Source organism: Sinocyclocheilus grahami, unplaced genomic scaffold (genome assembly GCF_001515645.1).
Source record: "Sinocyclocheilus grahami isolate Dianchi unplaced genomic scaffold, SAMN03320097.WGS_v1.1 scaffold171.1, whole genome shotgun sequence".
In the NCBI taxonomy this organism is placed as follows: domain Eukaryota; kingdom Metazoa; phylum Chordata; class Actinopteri; order Cypriniformes; family Cyprinidae; genus Sinocyclocheilus; species Sinocyclocheilus grahami.
The window spans coordinates 34431-58173 of NW_015505350.1; the positions used below are offsets into that span (position 1 = coordinate 34431).

Consider the following 23743-nt stretch of genomic DNA (forward strand, 5'->3'; position numbering starts at 1 on the left):
ACATTTAATGAGATAAAAAAAAAAATTATCATTATGGTTGTGTACACACACTGCCAACACATTTCAGTTCAAACAACTTGTAAAAGTGCATGTAGCATCCTATGACCCCTTTAAGGCCATTTCGCGATTTCAATCATCATACAGTAAACCAGCAACAATCACCCCTTCCTCTTATCGAAGACATGCGATGCAGTACTAAACAGTCTCACGCTGTCGGTGCTTGTAATGATTTTTGCATCTTTCTCGGACAGTTTAAATGCTTCCACACTGCTGACATGTTTGTTACATTATAAAGGGTGAGCGCCACTCACTTTACAATGGTTGCTATTTGATAGCGTAACGTCATTGTTCGGTACAATTTATTCGATCTTTTCGCTTATTAATAATTTCGGTTGCCAAACATTCAGTGCATCCCTACAAATTTATGTTACTATTACACACATTTATGTTAACTGTTCATAACTGTAAGTGCAATAGTGTCATTTCACACTGCCATTTATTTTGTTGCTATCTTGCACGCATAGGCATAGTGTGGTAGGTTTGAAATAGTCACTGGCTGTTGACTGTCTGATGCACACTCTAGTTGAACAATAACATTTCAGTATGATTGACTGGCTAGTATGTTACTTCTGTCTTGACTTTCAAATCTTTTAAAGATTTTTTTGGTTTTCTTTTAAGTACTTAGTAACTAGTCAACTGGATATCTGGATCCCCTAAATGTCATGTGAAAAAACTGTTGTTGTTTACATGTCAATCAAATGATTCATATTTAATTGGGCTAAGTTCATTAGCAGTTCAAGTCGTTACCCAGATAGCAACAAATTGTCAGCCCCGATCTGGCCCACATCTGGCACATGTGGAATGATGATCTGGCCCACATGTAGCGTAGAATGATGGCACTTGATGGCACAAATGAACTGCTCCTGTTTGCCAGATCTGGGCCAAAAGCAAGCCATAGCAATGCCACATGTCAGCCAAGAGCAAATAAATGAACCACACTGGACCTTATCTGAGCCCCAATATCTTCATATATTATTTATAGAGTCCTCTCAGCTTGTCAACAAGCAAAATCACTGAGGGACAGAAGAGAACAGAAAAAAGAGACGGACAGAAACACAACAACAACAACTGACTGCAGCCACAGCCTTAGATGAAATCAACTGAAGATAATAGACATTAAATCTTTGAAGATCTCGGCAGAGGAGGATTAAACAACTCCACAAACAGCATTACCAGTTTCACTTATTACTAATCAGATTGACTTTATTTCTGTTAGAGGTCTACAGAAGTTCTTGTTGAGAATTAACAGGGGTTTAAATCTAATGTCATTTGAAGTCACCATAATGGTGATTGGAGTTTCCATTAGTTGGGCTCTTAACACTTATTATTAATCATTTGTCTTTTTTCAGTGCTCTGACAGTGTGTTTGACACATTTGCTGTACATGATAGTTTGCTATTGATGGTTTCACAATTATTGTGTAATGGCCTGTTTCAAAAATTGAAAATTTGAAAATTGAGCGGTGTAATTTAATGATTTTATTTAAGAAACCCTGTGTTACTGCAATGTGAGTTGCAACATCAGTTTGAAGATATAATAAAAGGTGAAGAGCACTGACACAAACAGATATCCGCAATCAGCATATGGATCTCAACAATAGTGACAACATATTCAGCTAATCGGATCAATTCTGGACATTACAAAAAGCTACTAAATGACAGAGCAAAAAACTGCAAAAAAATACAAAATAAATGCATGAGCCAAGGTTGGAATTAAAGAAAATAATAGGACAATTCAGCTGCATAATTTATTGATGCTGTGATGCATGCTGGGAGTTTTGTAATATGGTACCTATCAAGCATGGAAACATAAAAATTTTTATTGTCACCATTGTTGAGGTTCATGTGTTGATTTATGATGACTTTGTGCGTTATTGGAGTCAAATTTTTTTGTGCTTTTTAAAAATATTTTAATTGGTTCTGCAATACTGTTGATCTTAGGCCATGGCCGCACGTACACGGGTATTTTTATAAATGGAGTTTTTCCTTCTGTTTTAAAAAAAAATCTCTGTCCACATGAAAATGAAAACGCATGCTATGAAGCACTGTCAAGAGCATGCCAAACCAACAGGTGGCAATATAATCTCAACTGTAAAGCCATGTTGGCCAATCAGAAGCCTGAAAAGTCTCCAGTAGGCGGCGATAACAGCACAGGCTCTGACGTCACAAGCCAAAAACTCCGGTTTCGCTGTCTACACGATAACGCTGCAACCGGAGTTTTTGAACATCTTCACCCTGGCAGGCGTTTTCAAAAATGTTCGGTTGCAGTGAACTGTTGCTGCGTTTGCGTGTGGACGAACGGCCTAACCATGTAGATAAAGTTGCGGTTTTGAAAATAACCGCGTTTGTGTGGACTGGGCCTCACACTGCAGTTTTATATAGCACATGCATTATTGGTTCAATACAATAATTTGTCAAATGTGAATCAGGCCATTTCATTATGATGATGAACCATCAACAACTGACTATCATCACCTGATCTCATTATGTCTTTATTTGTTACTGTATATGTGTTTGATAAACAAACCGTCACAACAGCCAGCGTAAACAAACTAACTGTTATAAGAGTTAAAAAGCCCAACTAATGGAAATACTAATCACCAATATGGTGACTTCAAATGACACAAACGTTAGATTTCAACCCCTGTTCATTCTCAATAAGAACTTCTGTAGACCTCTAACAGAAATAAAGTCAATCTGATTAGTAATAAGTGAAGCTGGTAATGCTGTTTGTGGATTTGTTTAATCCTCCTCTGCTGAGATCTTCCGAGATGTAATGTCTATTATCTTCAGCTGAATTCATCTAAGGCTGTGGCTAAGGTCAGTTGTAGTTCTTGAGTTTCTGTTTGTCTCTTTTTTTCCTGTTCTCTTCTTTCCTTCAGTGATTTTGCTTGTTAACAAGTTTAGACAAGCTGAGAGGAATCTATAAATAATATATGAAGATTTTGTGGCTCAGATAAGGTCCAGTGTTGTTTATTCCTTTGCTCTTGGCTGACATGTGGCATTGATATGGCCTGCTTTTGGCCCAGATCTGGCAAACAGGAGTGGTCCGCCCAAGTGCCATCATTCTACGCTACATGTGGGCCAGATCATCATCCCACATGTGCCAGATGTGGGCCGGATCTGGGCCGACAATATGTTGCTATCTGGGTATGCTGTTAGTCAAACTGGTGATGCAATACTAGGTTTGAAATTATCTTTAAAATATGCTTTTTTGTTTGTTTGTTTGTGTAGTGGTGGTAAAGAGAAGGAAGGAGATCTGCAGTACTATCCATTCAGGATGACCCCATATTTAATGAAGGTTCAAGACTCGGAGCTCTCTGAGGAACATTTCTGCTGCCTCATTTTAGCTAAGAGAGTTCACTCTGGATATGAAGGTAATCACACAGATGCTATTGCCCTCAAGTGTTTAGCTTTCAAGCTATTATGATAACTAATTAGGCTGTCTTTTGATTTTTTTTTTTCTAATTTGCAGCACCAAGAATTCCATCTGATAAGAGAATCTTCACCACAACACACACGCCAAACTGTGTGTTTCAAGATGTTGATGAAAGGTTTGTGTCTGTGAGCAGTTAACTATGACTGAAGAAAATACCAGACTGTGGTTAGTTGTCGTCACCTGCAAATACTGTATTATGCATCATGTTTGGTTACATCAATAAGGCAGTAATTATTTTAAGCTTCTTGTCCTCATTTGTAAGTTGCTTTGAATAAGTGTCTGCTGCTAAATGTTTAAATGGAAATGGAAATTTGCCATTACATATTTTAATTTGGCTAAAAAAATACTCTGGTCTGTGGTTGACAACATTGTTGATGATTTTGCAAGATGGTGTGAGGATGCATTTTAAAGACTAAAAATACTTCTTTTTTTTCTCTCCAAATACTGAACATCTAACAGGACATTAAAGTGTACACTATTTGAGCAAATTTAAGAGTCAATTAATGTGAATAAAGCACTAAAGTTTATGTTTATGTTTTACAAGACTTATATTGAATCAAATGAGTCTTTTTCCTTGCTGTATTGGTATCCTGCCATAAATGTCAAGGATAAGAACTCTTGAAAGTTTTGAAAATGAGGGTAGTAAAATAAATGTCCTTATTTTTAGATAAAAGCATCTGCTAAATGACTAAATGTAAATGAGAAGGAGCAGATAAGCTTGGCCAAGATAAACCAAAGGCAGGTGTTGTGAAAAGCCCAAAGTATAATGTCAGATAATAGCTACCTAGTGCACTAGGAGTTTCAAACCTTTCCCTCTGGCATTCAGTTTGGAATATATCTGTTATTAGAACAAATCTACTTAGACAATCTTTTATCCCCTCAGCTTTGTCTAAACACTGCAACCAAATTTACTTTGGGAAGTAAAGACAAACTGAAACTGAATAATATAATCTAAAAGCATATTAATACTTGCATACTTTACAGGGCAGTGCCTCTGTTAGGATTTCTGCCTCAGGACTTGATTGGGACACCTCTTCTGTTACACCTGCATCCCAGTGACCGACCTATAATGCTGGATGTGCACCGGAAAAGTAAGGATACAAATTCATACACAAACACAATTCATGAGAAGTGTTTATTTTGTTAAAATGTTCTAATCCTGGTGTTCCTCCTTTTTACACAATTTTTGTCATGTCGTGTAGCACAAATTAAATATAAAGTAAATTTCAAGATTAGGTAAAGTTGAGTATCATTATCTACTACTAATAAAGACAAACTAAAACCGAAACCTATAACTGGCATTATGCTACCCTCAGCCAATCACATCCAGTATTGTCCTTGCTTTCCTAAATGTCTCCCTCTCTGCTACAGTTCTGCAGTATGTTGGGCAGCCATTTGATCACTCCTCGATCCGATTCTGTTTGAGAAATGGCGAATATGTTACTCTAGACACAAGCTGGTGTAGCTTTGTAAACCCATGGAGCCGCAAGGTGTCCTTTGTTATTGGACGACACAAAGTTCGCATGTGAGTTTTTACCTTCTGTATATATTACTAACGGTCTTTGATTTAATTTAGATAAAGGTAGATATAATACACATTTTTTATTTTGTGATAACCTGTTTGATGTATGGTTTCTGTGTCTACGTGCAGGGGTCCAATGAATGAGGATGTGTTTTCAGCTCCGGCTTTTACAGAGGAAAAGATCATGGATTCAGATGTACAGGAAATTACTGAACAGGTTCACAGACTGCTTCTACAGGTGAAATCTCCGTATTTTGCAGACAAAAAAACACATGCACACTGGAGGATGTAAAAGTAGTGCATTTTTTAGCAGTGTAAATTTGATCAGGTTTAAAGTTCCACTGATGGCCTCACATTCTCCACAAACACTCTTTAGCATAATGTGGAATTTGTAGTTGATGTGTCTGACTGTTGCCATAGCTAGTTGCTAGTTTCAGTTTAAAGTCTTTTTCAACAATGGAATAGACTGTGTAAGTTTCTGTCTTGTAGCCGGTCCACAGTATGGGGTCCAGTGGTTATGGCAGTCATGCCAGCAATGGTTCTCATGAGCACCTGTTGAGCATAGCGTCCTCTAGTGACAGTAATGGAAATGGAAACACAGCAAACAGTGGGAACAGGATCAACGGAAATGCCAGAAAGGAAGAGGGCAAAAGCAAACCGGTAATTATCCTTCTCAGCATGCACATACTCATTTCAGAACTTGCACTCAATAACAGTATTTCCATTTTTTGTATATAGTTATATATATTTTATATAGTTTTTTTTTAATGTAAGAACCATCTGCTTTATGCTAATTTTTCATTTAGCATGTTTATTACAGTAGGGTGTTATTAGGTACTTGAAAGTGCTAAAACCCTTCAACAAAGACAAAATTATTCATATATAACTGATTATTTTCTCTCTCACGAATGCTGTTTTCCTGTGCACTGATGTTTAACATATTTTTTTGTTTAGTACAACAGTACTCAAACCACACCACATCATCTAAAAACTTGTTTTTCAGAGGTCATTTCAGGAGATTTGTAAAGGGGTTCACATGATGAAAGCTCAGGAACAGCAAGGCTCCTCTTCAAAAGCAGAACAGAAAAACAGTGAGTATATGTATGTATGTTATTGTGTATGTATAGTAGGACTGGGCGGTATATCGAGTTTGTACGATATATCGATATTTTCTTTATAAGCGATTTGATTGATTTGAGTCAATACCGTTTATATATCGATATACAGTAGTTTGATACGAGCGCATCTGAAAATATAGCGGAGAACACAGACTGAGCTGCTGCGGTGAAAGTGCAATGATCCAATTTGTTCTAAACATGTGACGAGCTTCCTATTAAGGCCTTTAAAAACCGGTAAGACGTAGTTTATAGTTTCGTTTTTATTAGTTTAAGCGGCTCGCCCCGTCATATACTCTTGACAGAAAGGCTGTGTGTGCTGTTGACAGAGACAGTAGGCTACTCGCGCTGTTTAATGTATTTGAGATGTGCTGTCTTCCTGAATGCATAACTTACATTTCACAGGCATATTCTCCGTCTGTAAATGTTAGAAAGCCATGGAAATAATTAATTTTTTCTGTCAGAAGTGCATGAACCTTCTGCTTTGGGATTCTCCGCTAAACGTCACAGACTTGATGGAACGAGCGCCGCCGCCGCGTGCATGCAAACAGACAGAGCTCAATTAAATAGGAGTGCAATAATTCTGACTAAAATGCTGGATGTGCACCGGAAAAGTAAGGATACAAATTCATACACAAACACAATTCATGAGAAGTGTTTATTTTGTTAAAATGTTCCAATCCTGGTGTTCCATCAGGGGGTGCCTGACACTCAGACGAATCCTCCTTTTTACACAATTTTTGTCATGTCGTGTAGCACAAATTAAATATAAAGTAAATTTCAAGATTAGGTAAAGTTGAGTATCATTATCTACTACTAATAAAGACAAACTAAAACCGAAACCTATAACTGGCATTATGCTACCCTCAGCCAATCACATCCAGTATTGTCCTTGCTTTCCTAAATGTCTCCCTCTCTGCTACAGTTCTGCAGTATGTTGGGCAGCCATTTGATCACTCCTCGATCCGATTCTGTTTGAGAAATGGCGAATATGTTACTCTAGACACAAGCTGGTGTAGCTTTGTAAACCCATGGAGCCGCAAGGTGTCCTTTGTTATTGGACGACACAAAGTTCGCATGTGAGTTTTTACCTTCTGTATATATTACTAACGGTCTTTGATTTAATTTAGATAAAGGTAGATATAATACACATTTTTTATTTTGTGATAACCTGTTTGATGTATGGTTTCTGTGTCTACGTGCAGGGGTCCAATGAATGAGGATGTGTTTTCAGCTCCGGCTTTTACAGAGGAAAAGATCATGGATTCAGATGTACAGGAAATTACTGAACAGGTTCACAGACTGCTTCTACAGGTGAAATCTCCGTATTTTGCAGACAAAAAAACACATGCACACTGGAGGATGTAAAAGTAGTGCATTTTTTAGCAGTGTAAATTTGATCAGGTTTAAAGTTCCACTGATGGCCTCACATTCTCCACAAACACTCTTTAGCATAATGTGGAATTTGTAGTTGATGTGTCTGACTGTTGCCATAGCTAGTTGCTAGTTTCAGTTTAAAGTCTTTTTCAACAATGGAATAGACTGTGTAAGTTTCTGTCTTGTAGCCGGTCCACAGTATGGGGTCCAGTGGTTATGGCAGTCATGCCAGCAATGGTTCTCATGAGCACCTGTTGAGCATAGCGTCCTCTAGTGACAGTAATGGAAATGGAAACACAGCAAACAGTGGGAACAGGATCAACGGAAATGCCAGAAAGGAAGAGGGCAAAAGCAAACCGGTAATTATCCTTCTCAGCATGCACATACTCATTTCAGAACTTGCACTCAATAACAGTATTTCCATTTTTTGTATATAGTTATATATATTTTATATAGTTTTTTTTTAATGTAAGAACCATCTGCTTTATGCTAATTTTTCATTTAGCATGTTTATTACAGTAGGGTGTTATTAGGTACTTGAAAGTGCTAAAACCCTTCAACAAAGACAAAATTATTCATATATAACTGATTATTTTCTCTCTCACGAATGCTGTTTTCCTGTGCACTGATGTTTAACATATTTTTTTGTTTAGTACAACAGTACTCAAACCACACCACATCATCTAAAAACTTGTTTTTCAGAGGTCATTTCAGGAGATTTGTAAAGGGGTTCACATGATGAAAGCTCAGGAACTCCTCTTCACCTCTTCAAAAGCAGAACAGAAAAACAGTGAGTATATGTATGTATGTTATTGTGTATGTATAGTAGGACTTATCGAGTTTTCGAGTTTGTACGATATATCGATATTTTCTTTATAAGCGATTTGATTGATTTGAGTCAATACCGTTTATATATCGATATACAGTAGTTTGATACGAGCGCATCTGAAAATATAGCGGAGAACACAGACTGAGCTGCTGCGGTGAAAGTGCAATGATCCAATTTGTTCTAAACATGTGACGAGCTTCCTATTAAGGCCTTTAAAAACCGGTAAGACGTAGTTTATAGTTTCGTTTTTATTAGTTTAAGCGGCTCGCCCCGTCATATACTCTTGACAGAAAGGCTGTGTGTGCTGTTGACAGAGACAGTAGGCTACTCGCGCTGTTTAATGTATTTGAGATGTGCTGTCTTCCTGAATGCATAACTTACATTTCACAGGTATATTCTCCGTCTGTAAATGTTAGAAAGCCATGGAAATAATAAAATTTTTCTGTCAGAAGTGCATGAACCTTCTGCTTTGGGATTCTCCGCTAAACGTCACAGACTTGATGGAACGAGCGCCGCCGCCGCGTGCATGCAAACAGACAGAGCTCAATTAAATAGGAGTGCAATAATTCTGACTAAAATATACATTTTGCTGAAATATTTGTAGTTGGACAATAAATGTGACAATTAAAATGTTATACTTACAAGTAAGCCTGTTTTTATGATGGCACTGACTGTAAAGTGACTAATGGGGTAATCAAAATAACCTAACACAACTATATATATATTAAATAGAGATTGTTTTTAATACAAATACAAAAACGAAAATACAAAGATATATACTGTATATCGCAAATCGGCCAAAAAATACAGAGATATTAATTTTTGCCCATGTCGCCCAGCCCTAATGTATAGTACAGCAGGGTATGTCAGTATTACATATAATAGTGTCAATGTGTTAATATGATTCTATGTTTGCGTATTTACTAAGTGTCTTTAGCAGGGTTCAGGTCTCCTGTTGTAAAGCAGAAAGACTCTGCACTGCTGGTCAGAGATGGACCTGCCACAATGGAGGAACTCAAGGACCATACAATGTACTCATACCAGCAAATCAGCTGTCTAGACAGTGTCTTCATGTGTGTGTGTGTGTGTGTGTGTGTGTGTGTGTGTGTGTGTGTGTGTGTGTGCGTGTGCGTGTGTGTGTGTGAAAAAGATCTTTATCCTTTTCTATTTGCACTTTTTTTGCTCCCTATGAAAAAGACATGATCTGGATAGAGCAGCTATTGTAATAAGTTCATACCAATTGTGTAAACACTTGTTAAAACATAGCGACACCTTACTGCTTTTTACTAAATTAAAACAAATAGAAAAATTATAATCAGATTTACTTAAAACTGTACAAATATGAAAATTATACAAAAAGTTCAGTTTTTGTATTTGTTGCAAAAACAAAGAAAATCAAATAAACACATTACATAGAACAAGTGGCAGGGGTATTGGTTTGCATTTACACTTAATGCACAGATTTATTCTGACATATACTATCAGATTTTTTGTCTTGTCCATTGCCATGGTTATCACTGTCAATTATTGCATTCAATGCCGTTCAATTCAATTTAATTACAGTTGTCAATCCATGAACATTGCAGTGTGTTGCTTGCAGCATGAAACGGGTTAATCACTCAGTGTCCAGCCCTGTGTCAGATATAAGCATGGTATTGTTTGAATATGTATGCATTAGTGAATTGTGTATTTCACAGATATTTGGAGAACTGTAACGTCCCAAACACAGTAAAACGGAGGTATCAGTTCTCCTCAAACACCACCTCCTCAGATTCGGACGAGGACAAGAAAGCCTCTGATGCCAGTCTACAGCAAACTGATGGTAATTTTGTTTTCTTGGGTTTTTTAACAGTTCTGGAAGGCAATGTTTTGATAGATACCAAAAAAGATGCTTCTTTCAATTCCTGTTTGCAATTTTTTTTTAATGTATTTTTAGATTCTCTAGGTATGGTAGCACCATCTTCAATGTCTATAAAGACCAATAAAAAGCCTCTGCCAGGTCCTGCCCCAGGTCGTGTTGTCGGAGGGCCTTTATCTCCTTTGGACCTAGCCAGCAAAGCAGACAGTGTGGTTTCTCAAGGTTCCTACAGCAGCACAATTGTACTTGTGGGAGACAAAAAAACACAGCCAGAATCAGGTACCGCATTATCATTATTATAAAAAATAGGGCTGTTGATTTAATGCTTTAATTTGATGCGGTTAATTATAGAATAAATGCATGAATCCACATTTTTGAATGAATTGAGTTTGATACTAATTATTATTGCCTCATTGCTATTATATATGTATTTTAAGTATTTGTATATATGTTCACTTACATCTATTTTTATTACCACAAAAACATTTTTTATATTTATTGTATAGCTATACTCTGTTGTAATGGTTAAATTACATTTTATTAATCAAAAAGCCTGTCTAATTAATTGAGTTTAATTGAGAAATACTGCACATTTACATTTTTCTCCTAAATAAATTCTGGTAAATAACGTTTCTGGTAAATTCTCCTTTAAAAAGTGTTTTTTATTATAATTGTAATATTAGTAGACTATAACACGTGGATATGTTGTCATTCTTACACTATAATACTGAACCTTGATTTCAGTGATTTGGACTATGAGATGGATGCACTTTACTTTTGCTTTAAAAAAAGGATTTCATAGAAATTTGGATTTCATTTGGTTTAATAAAATATAGTTTAATAAAATATTCTTAAGTAAAATTGTAGATTTTTTGCAGGAAATTAATCGTTTAGATTAATCAATAAATTAGTCGATAGATTAATCAAAATAAAAATAGTCATTAGTGGCAGCCCTACAATTAGAGTATAATTTCATGAGTATCAGAATCATTTCATATTTCAATATTCAAATTTTTATAAAAACCCATTAATGCCTATTAAATTCCCATCAATCTCATAGCGTCATTATGCAATTGTAATTGCAAATGCGTTCATGTTGCCACTGAATAGTCTGTGTAAAAATACAACTATAAAACAATGTTATGGCAAAATTGTAGCCTTTTGTGTTATAAATGATGAATCAAAATATTTCTTTCTAAGGCTACTTTTTTTTGTAATGCCTATTCAGTGCTATTCTCATTTTAACACAATGACCGACTTTAAATGATCCTTTGAGGGGTAATGTCTGAGCTCAAATTCAGGTGCATTTAATTTGTGATTAAATAACACCTTTTAATCGCTCGACTGCCCTATAAGCCTACTCTTGCTTGTGTGATATTACTAAACTATATCACATAAATATAAGACAAAACCCCATACGGGACATTTTTTCCCTCATATCTTAAATTTTAGGGGCATATAACTGACTAAATCATGCAGTCAGTTGTTGTCCTGCATCATGTTCGTCAACAATGTACAGTTCTGGTCCGGGTGCAATATGTGCATTATTAATTTAGCATGTTATTTTATTTTATTTTTTTATTAATCACACTCAGTTAACGTTTTAAATCGACAGCCCTAGTTTCAGTAGATATCTGCAATGTAGGGAACCTCTATTGTTCTTTTGTACTGATGGGATTCAAATCTTGTATATAGTTTTCGCAGACTCAAAGACAATCTACATTACCACACTCCTCACACACTCATTTTTGTGCTTACTTTATATTTGATCTACTTGTATAATACACTGGATATTTGATACGGATTTTGTGCGTCTGTGATTTATATATTTTTTCTTTATTAGGTAAAGTGAGAATATCTCTCCCATATTGTTTTTGTACTCTTCACGGCATATTATGCGGAGTGTTACACAGCAAACAGCTCCAATTGATCATGAATGTATTGTACCATATACTATACAATACAACATTTCTAATTCAAATAAATGCTATGCTTTTGAAAATTCTATTCATCACAGAATCGAGAAAAAAACGTATCACGCTTTCCACAAAGATATTAAGCAGCAAAACTATTTTCAACATTGATTATAATCAATACCCAAGGTTTTCTGAGTACCAAATCAAATAGGAATAATTTATTTAAGGATTATTAAGAAATAAAAAACATTTTAAAATGTAAAATATTTATTAAAATAGAATTTTAATATATACTTAATATACTGTAATTTTGATAAAAATAAATGCAGTGAACATGAGTGTTCTTTCAAGAACATAAATCTTACTGGCCCAAATTCTTTAAAAATCCTACAATGTGATTTTCTGGTTTTTTTTTCTCATTTTGTCTCTCATAGTTGAGGTATACCTATGATGAAAATTACAGGCCTCTCTCATCTTTTTAAGTGGGAGAACTTGCACAATTGGTGGCTGACTAAATACTTTTTTTCCCCACTGTATATATACATACACACAGTACTATGCAAAAAGTTTTAGGCCATTAGTATTTTCACCAACAAAAAAGTAGTTTCTAAAATTTCTATCTGGTTATTTCTATATTTTGCTGTATGTTTACATTTCCAAACATTCCTTTTGTCATTAACTGTAATAATCCAGTGAGGTTTTTGTATGCACAAGGAGTCTGACAACAGAGATCTCACCATCATCCAGTTTGTCTGGGATGACATGAAGAATCAGAACTGACAAAGACTAATACAGAAGAACTGTGAAAGAAGCCTACCTGCAAAGCTACCTGAAAAACTGTGCTAGTAGAGTACCTAGGACAAAAGCTGTTTTAAACGCAAAGGATCGTCACACCAAATGTTAATTTGATTTGGTTAATAGAAGTTAATTGATAAATAAAATCTATTTATTACATTATTTTTGAAAGCGTTCTCACTTTAAATCATTTTTACACAAGTGCCTAAAACTTTTCACACTATTGTAGCTTTGTAGGTAGGTTTCTTGAAGCATCTTGCAGATGTTGCCACAGTTCTTCTGGATTTAGTCTGTCTATATTTTTTTCTGTTTCTTCGTGTCATTCCAAACAGACTGGATGAGGATGAGATTTCTGTGGAGCACTGGCTGCTGTCAGACTCTTTATGCATACAAAAATCTCACTGAGAAAGAGTAAGGGACAGAGAAAGAGAGAGATTGACAGAGAGTGGAAAATTAGTGTAATGTGAAGGGTTTTTATGAATCCTGAGAGATTTCTGTCCCTCAATTGAAAGTCCATTCCACCAAAACATTCAAACTTTGAAAAGTTCATTTAAAAAAAAAAAAAGGTAAAAGTAATCCATATGAAGCCAGTGGTTCTGAAATTAGATGATTGCTTTATATGATGGACATATTTAATATAAGCTTTTATTCACATATTAAAGTTTTGATTGAATGGACTTCACTGAGTTTATTGTAGTAGAGCTGATCAATCAATGAGTAAATTATGACAGATTAAATTTTTCGGTAAATTATTCAAAGGTATATTAACACAACAGAAAAGCTTTTAAAGCTCAGCATTATGAGTGTTTAAAATCTATGTGAACTGGACGTTGCTCTCACTTTTCTTCAGTATTGATCTACTTCCAACTGATTTGGAATATTGAATAGAGTGTGGGGTGCCATCTCTTGCTCGCTGCAAACAGTTGGATGGGAGTGGTTAAAGGGTTAGTTCACGCAAAAATGAAAATTCTGTCATTAATTACTCAACCTCATGTTTTTCCAAACCCGTAAGACCTTCGTTCATCTTTGGAACACAATTTAAGATATTTTTGATGAAATATGAGGGCTCTCTAACCCTCCCATAGACAGCAAGGTAACTACCACATTCAAGGTCCAGAAAAGTACCTAGATGATCGACAAAGTAGTCCGTGTGACATCAGTGGTTCAACTGTAAAGTTACGAAGCTACGAGAATAAATTTTTTGCGCAAAGAAAACTAAAATAAAGACTTTATCCCACATTTTTTTCTCTACTGCGTCACTTGTGGATGCGTGTTCACGACTGTTTGTGGATCATCTCGGTTCTTTTCTGGACCTTGAACGTGGTACCTTGTTGTCTATGGGAGGGTTAGAGAGCCCTCAGATTTAATCAAAAATACCTTAAATTGTGTTCCAAAGATGAACGAAGGTCTTACAGGTTTGGAACAACACGAGGGTGAGTAATTAATGACAGAATTTTCATTTTTGGCTGAACTAACCCTTTAAGGATTCTCTGGTCAAGCCATCAAAACTGATGTCATTAGAGAAGGAATGTCATTCCAGAGCAAAAGAAAATTTTTAGATTTTGCTGCAGACATTAAAAAAATAAAAGAAATAAGATGCAGTTCCCCAATCCTAGTCCCATATGATCCCCTCCACCTTTCCAGTCATCTACACATTGATTATGTAATGACATAATTATGGAGCACATTTCTGTATCCTAAATTGACAAGTGGTGGCACCTTACACTCTCAAATACGCCTTTTTCATATTTTTTTTAAATAGTCCATGTAATTCTCTTTATATTACACTAATTTTCTACTCTCTCTCTCTCTCTCTTTCTGTCCCTTACTCTTTCTCTGCCCCTTTGGCGTCTACAGGAGCTTGTGGATCCAAAGCAGGAGCAGGTGTCCCTGTTACAGAGGCCACCACCAAGAAAACCTGGCGCACCAAAAAGTCGAAGAAAACACGCACAAAACATCCTGATTCATCATATAATGCTGCGTCTCAGCACAGACCTCTCCCACCCCTGCAGGGTTTAAACCAGACATCTTGGTCCCCCTCCGAGACATCGCAGTCTGGGGTTTCAGTTCCATTTCCAACTGTGGTTCCAGGATATCCTCTCTACCCTGTAGTTCCCTCTGTTGCCCCACCCCAAGCCCCTACAGGAGTAGCAGAGTCCCAGAACACTCAGGCCACGCCCTCTACGGCTGCATATCCTACGCCATTAGTCACACCAGTTGTAGCATTTGTTTTGCCCGGTTTTATGTTGCCACAGATAGGCACAGCACCTCGCGCTCCATTCTGTGCTGATGCTCTGCAAGCCTACAGTGCACTCTTTCAGACCCAGCAGACCTACAATGGCCAGCAGCCCTTTCAGCCTCAACAAGCCTACAATGGTCAGCAGCCCTTTCAGCCTCAACAAGCCTACAATGGCCAGCAGCCCTTTCAGCCCCAGCAAGCCTACAATACCCAGCAACCCTTGCAGCCTCAACAAGTCTACACTGACCAACAAGCATTTCAGCCACAACAAGCCTACAGCACCATGCAGCACCTTCAAAACCCTCAAGGCTGCAGTACTCACCAGTGCTTTCAGACCCATACCTCCTTCACTTCCCAGCAGCCAGCATTTACACCCCAGACAGATTTTCAGTATGGAATGACATCTGACCCAAAACACTCCGCCATTGTGTCCACAGAGTGTCCTTCTCCTTTGCCACCCCCTCAATCCCCCCCATTATTTGAGTCTCGCTGTAGTTCTCCATTGCAGCTGGACTTGCTTCAGATGGAGGAAAAGCAGGAATCTCATCACCCCAGTCTAGCACCCAGGGTAATTGCAGTTTAGTACAGGACAAAAAGAACACATCCATCAATAGCACTTCTTCTGCGATAGATGACTTACAGCAGGTAAAGGGCTACAAACATATGAACAATTTTGAACACACGCACCTTGCAAATCATGAACTTGATGAATTCCATCTTTCGCCTGATTTTCTCTGGCTACTCTTCCAGGCATGTTGTTCGGGTAACGGTGGCCACTGTGGTTACCACTCCTCATCCATCAGTCCATCAGTGGACATGTTGTTGCAGGAAGACTCTCATTCTGGCATGGGCTCTGCCATGTCAGCATCTACTGGCTCCACAGGAATAGGTCACTGCAAGTTAATGCTTCACATTAACATAAACACATTAATACTAAAAAATACTTACCACTATTCTTCCGTTGTTATCTCTCGAGACATTTGAATCCATAAAGTACTTGTATGTAGAACTCTTTTCTTTATGCTAATAACAAATTCACCATTAAGTATGGGTAGTTCCAAAATTGTTGAGCATGTTACAGTCGCATAACACTTTTCTATTTAATAATGTGCAGTTGGTTATTTATAATAATTAACCACCTGTGTGAAGTCAATCTAGATGACTGACCACCAGTGGGCGTCAGCGACTGACAGGCATTCGAGTTTGAATCAGATGATTTTTTAAAAATTAGATACTACTGTAGAAATAGAAATATGGCGACTCAGTGGCTTCAGTGTCATGATGTCCAGTACTTTATTATAGATTAGTCATACCAGTCAGAGTTATTATATATCGTAATATATAATAGCATCAGCTCAGAAAACTAAACATGTTTTGCATTTTCTCTTCCTGAGCAGGAAGCAACACAAGCAAGTATTTTGGCAGTGTGGACTCCTCAGAGAACAATCACAAGAGCGAAGACATAAAGGAACAGGAGGAGAATTTTAAGTATGTTCTTCAAGAGCCTGTTTGGAGATTTACAGCCAGTGATGATGACTGTCATAATGACGTATCAAGTGCCATCAAGGTGAGAGTCAATTCTGTCTGTATTGTGAGAAGAGGGAATTTTGTGTTTAAAGGTAAAGTTCACCCAAAAATGAAAATTCTGTCATCATTTACTCACCCTCAAGTCATTCCAAACCAATAAGACTTTTGTTCATCCATGAAACACAAATGAATATATTTTTTATGAATCCTGAGAGATTTCTGTCTCTCCATTCGACCAAAACATTCAAACTTTGAAAAGTTCATAAATGGATTGTGAAAGAAATCTATATGAATCAAGTGGTTTAATCCAAGTCTTCTGAATGGAGTATGGCGATAATATATTTATGATATGAACAGATTTAATATAGGCTTTTATTCACATATTCAAGTTTTAATTGAATGGACTTCACTGAGCTTATTGTAACTGAGCTGATCAATCAGTGAGTAAATGATCATTCCTATGTAAATTAACACAACAGAAGAGCTTTTAAAACTGCATTGTGAGTGCTTAAAGTCTATCTGAACCAGACGTTGCTCTCACTTTTCTTCGGTATTGACGTACTTCCGCATTTAACCTGCAATTACACATGCATAAATAATGTTTTGATATATTAAACATAAAACGTTGAATACTGATATTTGAAATGATTTAAAACATGAAAAAAAGAAAAGAAAGAAAAGACAAAATTTGAAATGAAAACCGCGAGCAGGTGGCAGCAAATCACTGTTAATAAGTGAGTCATTGCGATTGATCCGAATCATTTAAACGGTTGATTCATTCAAGAACGAAACACCGTCGTGTTGCTCAGAGACACAAAACAGCACTGTGGCTGTATTCGGAATGATAGAAATAGAAGCAAAAACAAGCAATATGGTGTCTAAAACGTAAGTCTCTTAATTAACTTATTGTTTATTGAATTCAATGTCACATTTGTAATCATGGTAATTTTTGGAGAAAAACTGCACTTTTCGTGTGAAGTTGAATAACTATATGAAGTGGTATAAATATATACATTTTCTGCCATCATTCTAGATGCATTTTAATAGACTGAATCATGCAGTGAAAGAAAACACACTACATGCGCACACGCACTAGTCTAGACTTCACGTAATGTATGCGTGCGCTCTGTAGGGATGTTTTGAATGGTTTTTGCAAAATACTCGATAATGTCAAATCGCACATCGTTAAAACAACAATTACGATATTATCGCAGACGATATATATCGCACACCCCTACGTACTTCCAACTGAAACGGAATATTGAATAGAGGGCAGGGTTTTTTTTTAAGTGCACATCGCTGCCATCTTTCTCACAGCAAACTAATGGTTTGAAGGGAATGGTTAAGGATACTCTACCCAAGCCATCAAACTGATGTCATCAGAGAATGAATGCCAAAATTGTTAGATTTTGATTAAAGTGTATTAATTTCACCCCAAGACTAGCAGTGTGCAAAGTAAATGTGGATTTTGTTTTCATTTGGATTTTAAACTTTTACAACAGAGCTTATTGTTTTTTTAATAGCGTTGGTGTTTTGGGACAGGTATATGTTAAAGGTTCTGGGGGAAGATCGGGAGTGTTTAAGGCACATGCAGAAGAACCAGCCCCGTTTCTCTTCAGAACAGCGTCGAGAACTGATTGATCAACACCCCTGGATGAGGAGAGGAGCATTACCCAATGCCATCAATGTCATGGTATGTGACTCTAGGGGTGGGCGATATTCGATATAGGAAAAAATATATATCACAAATCTTTTCAGACAGGATCTTATTACTGAGCCAAACTGATTTCCCTATTTAAACAAAACAAAAAAAAAAAGGATGACAGACCATTCAGGCCAAAGTAGAGGTGGAGGATATGGGGAAAAAATGAGTTTGTTTTTAAGACAAGTTACAAGTTGATGAGCAGTGTAAACTAGTAAACCCTACCAGCCTAACTAATATAAATACTGTTTTTAAGCTTAGTAAAGTAAAATAAACCGTTAGAACAAAGAAACAAATGACAAGCAATAAAAGAAATAAATACAGTAGGACAAAGATACAGATTAAATAAACACCTCTGTAAGAAGTTCAGATGAGTCAACAATTTGCTTGAAGTCTTCAAGCACAATGCAAAATCAACAGATTGCCCACACCTAGTGGGCAATATATCAAAATATTATTTCGCTTTATTGTATTTTTGTTATTAAAAATTAGAACAAAGATGCAAATTACAAACAATAAGACAAATGTGAACCTTGTGTGTTCTAGACAGTTCAAGTGCAATATTAATTAAAAAAAACAGCCATACAACTGCAATAGAATATGCACTCTTGCACAATATTAAGGATCTATCCGGTAAGTAAGGCAGATTGTGGAGACCTTTTTTTATTCACAATCCATACATTTTAATCATTTATGATATGTCTATCTAGGGAACATACTGTAGGACCCGGGAACATATGTGACCCTGGACCACAAAACCAGTCTTAAGTCGCTTGGGTATATTTTTAGCAATAGTCAAAAAAACATTGTATGGGTCAAAATGATCGTTTTTTCTTTTATGCCAAAAATCATTAGGATATTAAGTGAAGATCATGTTCAATGAAGATATTTTATAAATTTCCTACCATAAATATATCAAAACTTAATTTTTGATTAGTAATATGCATTGCTAAGAACTTCATTTGGACAACTTTAAAGGCAATTTTCTCAGTATTTAGATTTTTTGCACCCTACAAATAGTTGTATCTCTGCCAAATATGGTCCTATCCTAACAAGCCATACATCAATGGAAAGCTTATTAATAGCCCTTATGACTGGTTTTGTGGTCCAGGGTCACATATGACCCTTTTTCATGTGTTCCTCTATATGTTATATAAATCTGGGAAACATAGGACCCTGGGAACATAGGTATGCTCCCAGGGAAATCTGAAGCTGTAGATTTTCTCATGCAGAGTGCTATCAGTCCAAATGAGTAACCGTTAACAGAGTTTGTGCGTATGAAGAGCACCATAAATTAGTCACTTATGAGTTTTAATTTCAATGCTTACAGTATCTTGTGTTTTCTGAATGGTAAGAGTACAGCTGAAAGACTCTTGCATGTGTTTGTATAGGAGTGTATGTACTGCGAGAATGACGTCTCTGCCCTGCTAGAAGACCTACCCGATATGGAGGTTGGCATTTTGGAAGGAGAAGTGGTACAAGATGCCAACAAATGGGTCTCATTCACAGGAGGAGAAGGAGCAACCTAGTGTATAATCTGAAAATGTACCACTAATCTCTGCCAGCAGAGGGCAACAGGACCTTTCAGGTTCCCACCTGTATACACAAAGTAAAATTGTCTTGGGGTATCTACTCTGATATCTTTTGTTATTTTAAAAGATTATGAATGTGTTTATTTATTTATTTTTTTGTGTGTGTGTGTGTGTGTGTGTGTGTGTGTGTGTGTATAGACAAAAGTATGCCAGATAAGCTGATTGATTAAACCAAAGATGCTGTTCAAATGTGCAACTCCGATTGGATGGAACCGCTGTCACATGGACCTAACCTGCTCAGTGGTTCTGTCTCTTTATAGTTTTTCCAGTTCACTTGTACTGTTTAAATATGTTGCTACAGCAAAGTTTTCTTCAGTGGATTGATGCTCTGTGCAGAAATCGCCAGACTGTTTGTACCAGCTAACAGTGGAATGAGGTGTAGTGCATCATAAATAAATGAAAAAAGTAAGTTTTTCATTATAAAAACAAGTCCTATTGTGAACACAACAGTATATGGGCCAATACAAATGCATTTTGCTCAAAATCAAAACCAGGAAATGAAACACCGATATACTGTATATTTGGGGACCATTCCAGCCAAATAAGCTGCTGCCAAAGCTGCTGTCTTACAGGACCCTTGTGTCATTTTGTCAGAGGACAGCAAGTATTTGTTCAGGGATGTGCAGTCATGTAAACTAATATTTTTGTAGATGTCTTTTGTAAGTCATAAAAAATTGAACATGGACTTAACATCTTTATTTCTTTCTCTTACCCTTTCTTTCATGTCTTCTTTTGGCTATACAAATGTGACCCTGGACACACAAAACCAGCCACAAGGCTAAATTTTTTAAAATTGAGATTTATACATCAATGGAAAGCTTATTTATTCAGCTTTCAGGTGATGTTAGGATAGGAAAATATTTGGCCGAGATAGTCCAGAAATCTGGAATCTGAGTGTGCAAAAAAATCTAAATATTGAGAAAATCACCTTGTCCAAATGAAGTCCTTAGCAATGCATATTACAAATCAAAAATAAAGTTTTGATATTTACAGTAGGACATTTACAAAATGTCTTCATGGAACATGATCTTTACTTAATATCCTAATGATTTTTGGCATAAAAGAAACATTTATAATTTTGACCCATACAATGTATGGTTGGCTATTGCTACAAATATACCCCAGCGACTTAAGACTGCTTTTGTGCTGCAGGGTCACAAATGTTCTAGTCACAGTGCAGTCATTCAACAAAGATGTCAGGGCACTAGTTCTCTGAGTGGAGGAAACTAGCTTTATGTGTAGCATTCTGTAAAAGGTCTGAAGCTGGTCCTATACCTGAAATACTCTTTTTCTATTATCTTAAATTCAGTGTACTACCGAGTGTACTTAACGGCCAGTAGTGTTGAAGCAGAAAAATTGAAACTGGCTCTACATCTGTTTCTGATTTGTGAAGTATTGAAGCAAAAGACTGAATAACATGCTGAAAAAGAGCCATAGGGTTATGGCGACTGCGTAACATTTAGTTCATTCAAATGTGTTTGATAGTCTTTATAAGCATGTAATTTGGTTTGTGGCTATTTTTCATCTTTCTTTTTTCATAAATGTAGTGAGATAAACGTCACTTTATTCCTATCTTTTAATAAAAAGAAAATGATATCTACGCTTGTCTGTCAGCAGTTTTAATTGTCTGATAAACATCATGATACAAGCCAGTAACATCCACTGATCTTGTTATGTTGTTGTAGCATCAACTAAAATTTCATGACCTAAAATAAAAATCAGTAACTTGTTTTAAACATGCAAGATTAAGGGGAAATGTTGGCATACAATAGTTGATTAAATAAATGAACTGACAATTTTTTTATGATTTGAATATGGTCAATGACAAGATGAGCGTATGCCTTTTAAAATCATTTGAAATGACAAGAATCCCTTTATTCGATAAAACCTTTTTAGTTTGTGTAGCGTCTCGACCAATCTGACACACTAATTTTACTTAGAATTGACAAGACAGTTGACCCTGAGTGGTCAGCTAAATATCTACAGTGGATCTAAAATATGAATAGTTAATTATAACTAGTTATGGTTAATTATTCATATTTCCCCATGAGCTGATTCGCTACATTTGAATACATTTTGAGTACATTGAAATGATAAATATTATTTTATGTTTTGGTATTTCAAACCTCCAAAACGTCAGGTGGCACAGCCATCTGCACATATTATGAACAATGTAAGAAAACTATTCAAAATGGAGTTTAGTTGTAGTAAATGCTAAATAAAATACTGTTGCATGATTTTGTTTAAAACTTTTTTTCTATAAACACATTTCACAAATACCATAGATTTAATAAAGCTGTTGATAAAACTTTTGTCCAGCAATTGGTATTCTCAAATGTCATGGTGGCACAGCCACTTAGAAATAATAACAGGAATATAAATATATATTTACAATATCTGGTTGTATCACCTGACATTTTTTGGGTTGTGAAGTTAAAAACAATTTTTTAAAAATCAATCTAAACACTTTGTAATGTTATTTAACAAATGAAACTTATTAAAAAAAATTTCCAGCTCAAATATGCATTTCATTCAAAGATTTTCAAACAAATCTTTTGAGTAGATGTATTTGTCATTGACCCATATGTATTTGAGAATGATTATGGCAGATTGTTAATGTATGATTCAAGACTGCTTTATAATTTTCATAAAAGTAGGATTAATCTATTTAAAGCATGCTGACACTTTGTTTAGGTCTCAGGTATATGCATTTCAGTTTTCAGAATTACAGTAATGGTTATTAGTAACACTTTGGGGCTTAAAAAGGGCACAGAGAGACGCTTTTTAAATGTATTATTATTTATTTATTCTTAAGTTTTTTTGTGTGTTTCTTTTCCAAAAATAAACCAGTTGGTTAAGGCGTAAAACATCTTGGTCACAAGGGATCTGTTTTCATCACCATCTGTTCTCTCAACGAGCACACAGTTAGCTGACCCCTCACCCTACTCAATTTATTCTTTATCTATTCAAACCTCTTAATGCATCTGATGAATGCATATGTTGAATAAGCTTTATTTGTGTTTTAAATCAATTAAAGTGGAAAAAATTAGAATAAATTCAGTTAATAACTGAATATTAAACACAGCAGACTAAAACCTCTCCTCAGTATTATGCATTTTCTAAACGGCAAGGATTATTAAAGTGTTCTGGTCTTCCATTAGTTTCTTTGATTTAGAATCTCTTGATAACATTTGATCTTACCTGACTGCATCAAATATTTGATGACACTTTAAGTCACTGGTATACATATGAAAAAAAAAAAAAGTTAATATACACACACTATTCATATATACTATGAACCACATAGCTGTAATGATTTAATATGTAACCACAAACCACAACGTATATATATGCTTTCCTTCCTTCAGCATCCTCGGCTTTGATATTTTATTTCACAAACTGCTGAATATTACCATAAATGATTCTGTTTCTTCAGACAATCTTTAGACATACAAACTTTTCATTACAATTTTAGATTTTCAAATGTACGTTAATTACTGTGTCGTGTGTGTCCACACCTATCCCACTGACAAATAGACATGAAAGCTTTTAATGTCCAAATTAAATAAACTTACAGATTAACAAACAAACAAACAAAAAAAACATTATACATATTGAACTGGGCACTGCAATACTGCACTACTATGAATTATAAACCATGAACTGACACTAAATTATGTTACACTTGCATTATATATATATATATATATAGTCCCTAAAGTATATAAACAATAAAAACATACTTTTTAATGACTACTAAACAGGGCCATGGAC

General features: G+C 35.9%; 1 pseudogene; it reads left to right on the forward strand.

Annotated features, from left to right (window-relative positions):
* The window catches only part of LOC107593484 (period circadian protein homolog 1-like), a 38722-nt pseudogene extending 17918 nt beyond the window's left edge, over nucleotides 1-20804 (forward strand).
* The last annotated feature ends 2939 nt before the right edge of the window (nucleotides 20805-23743 follow it).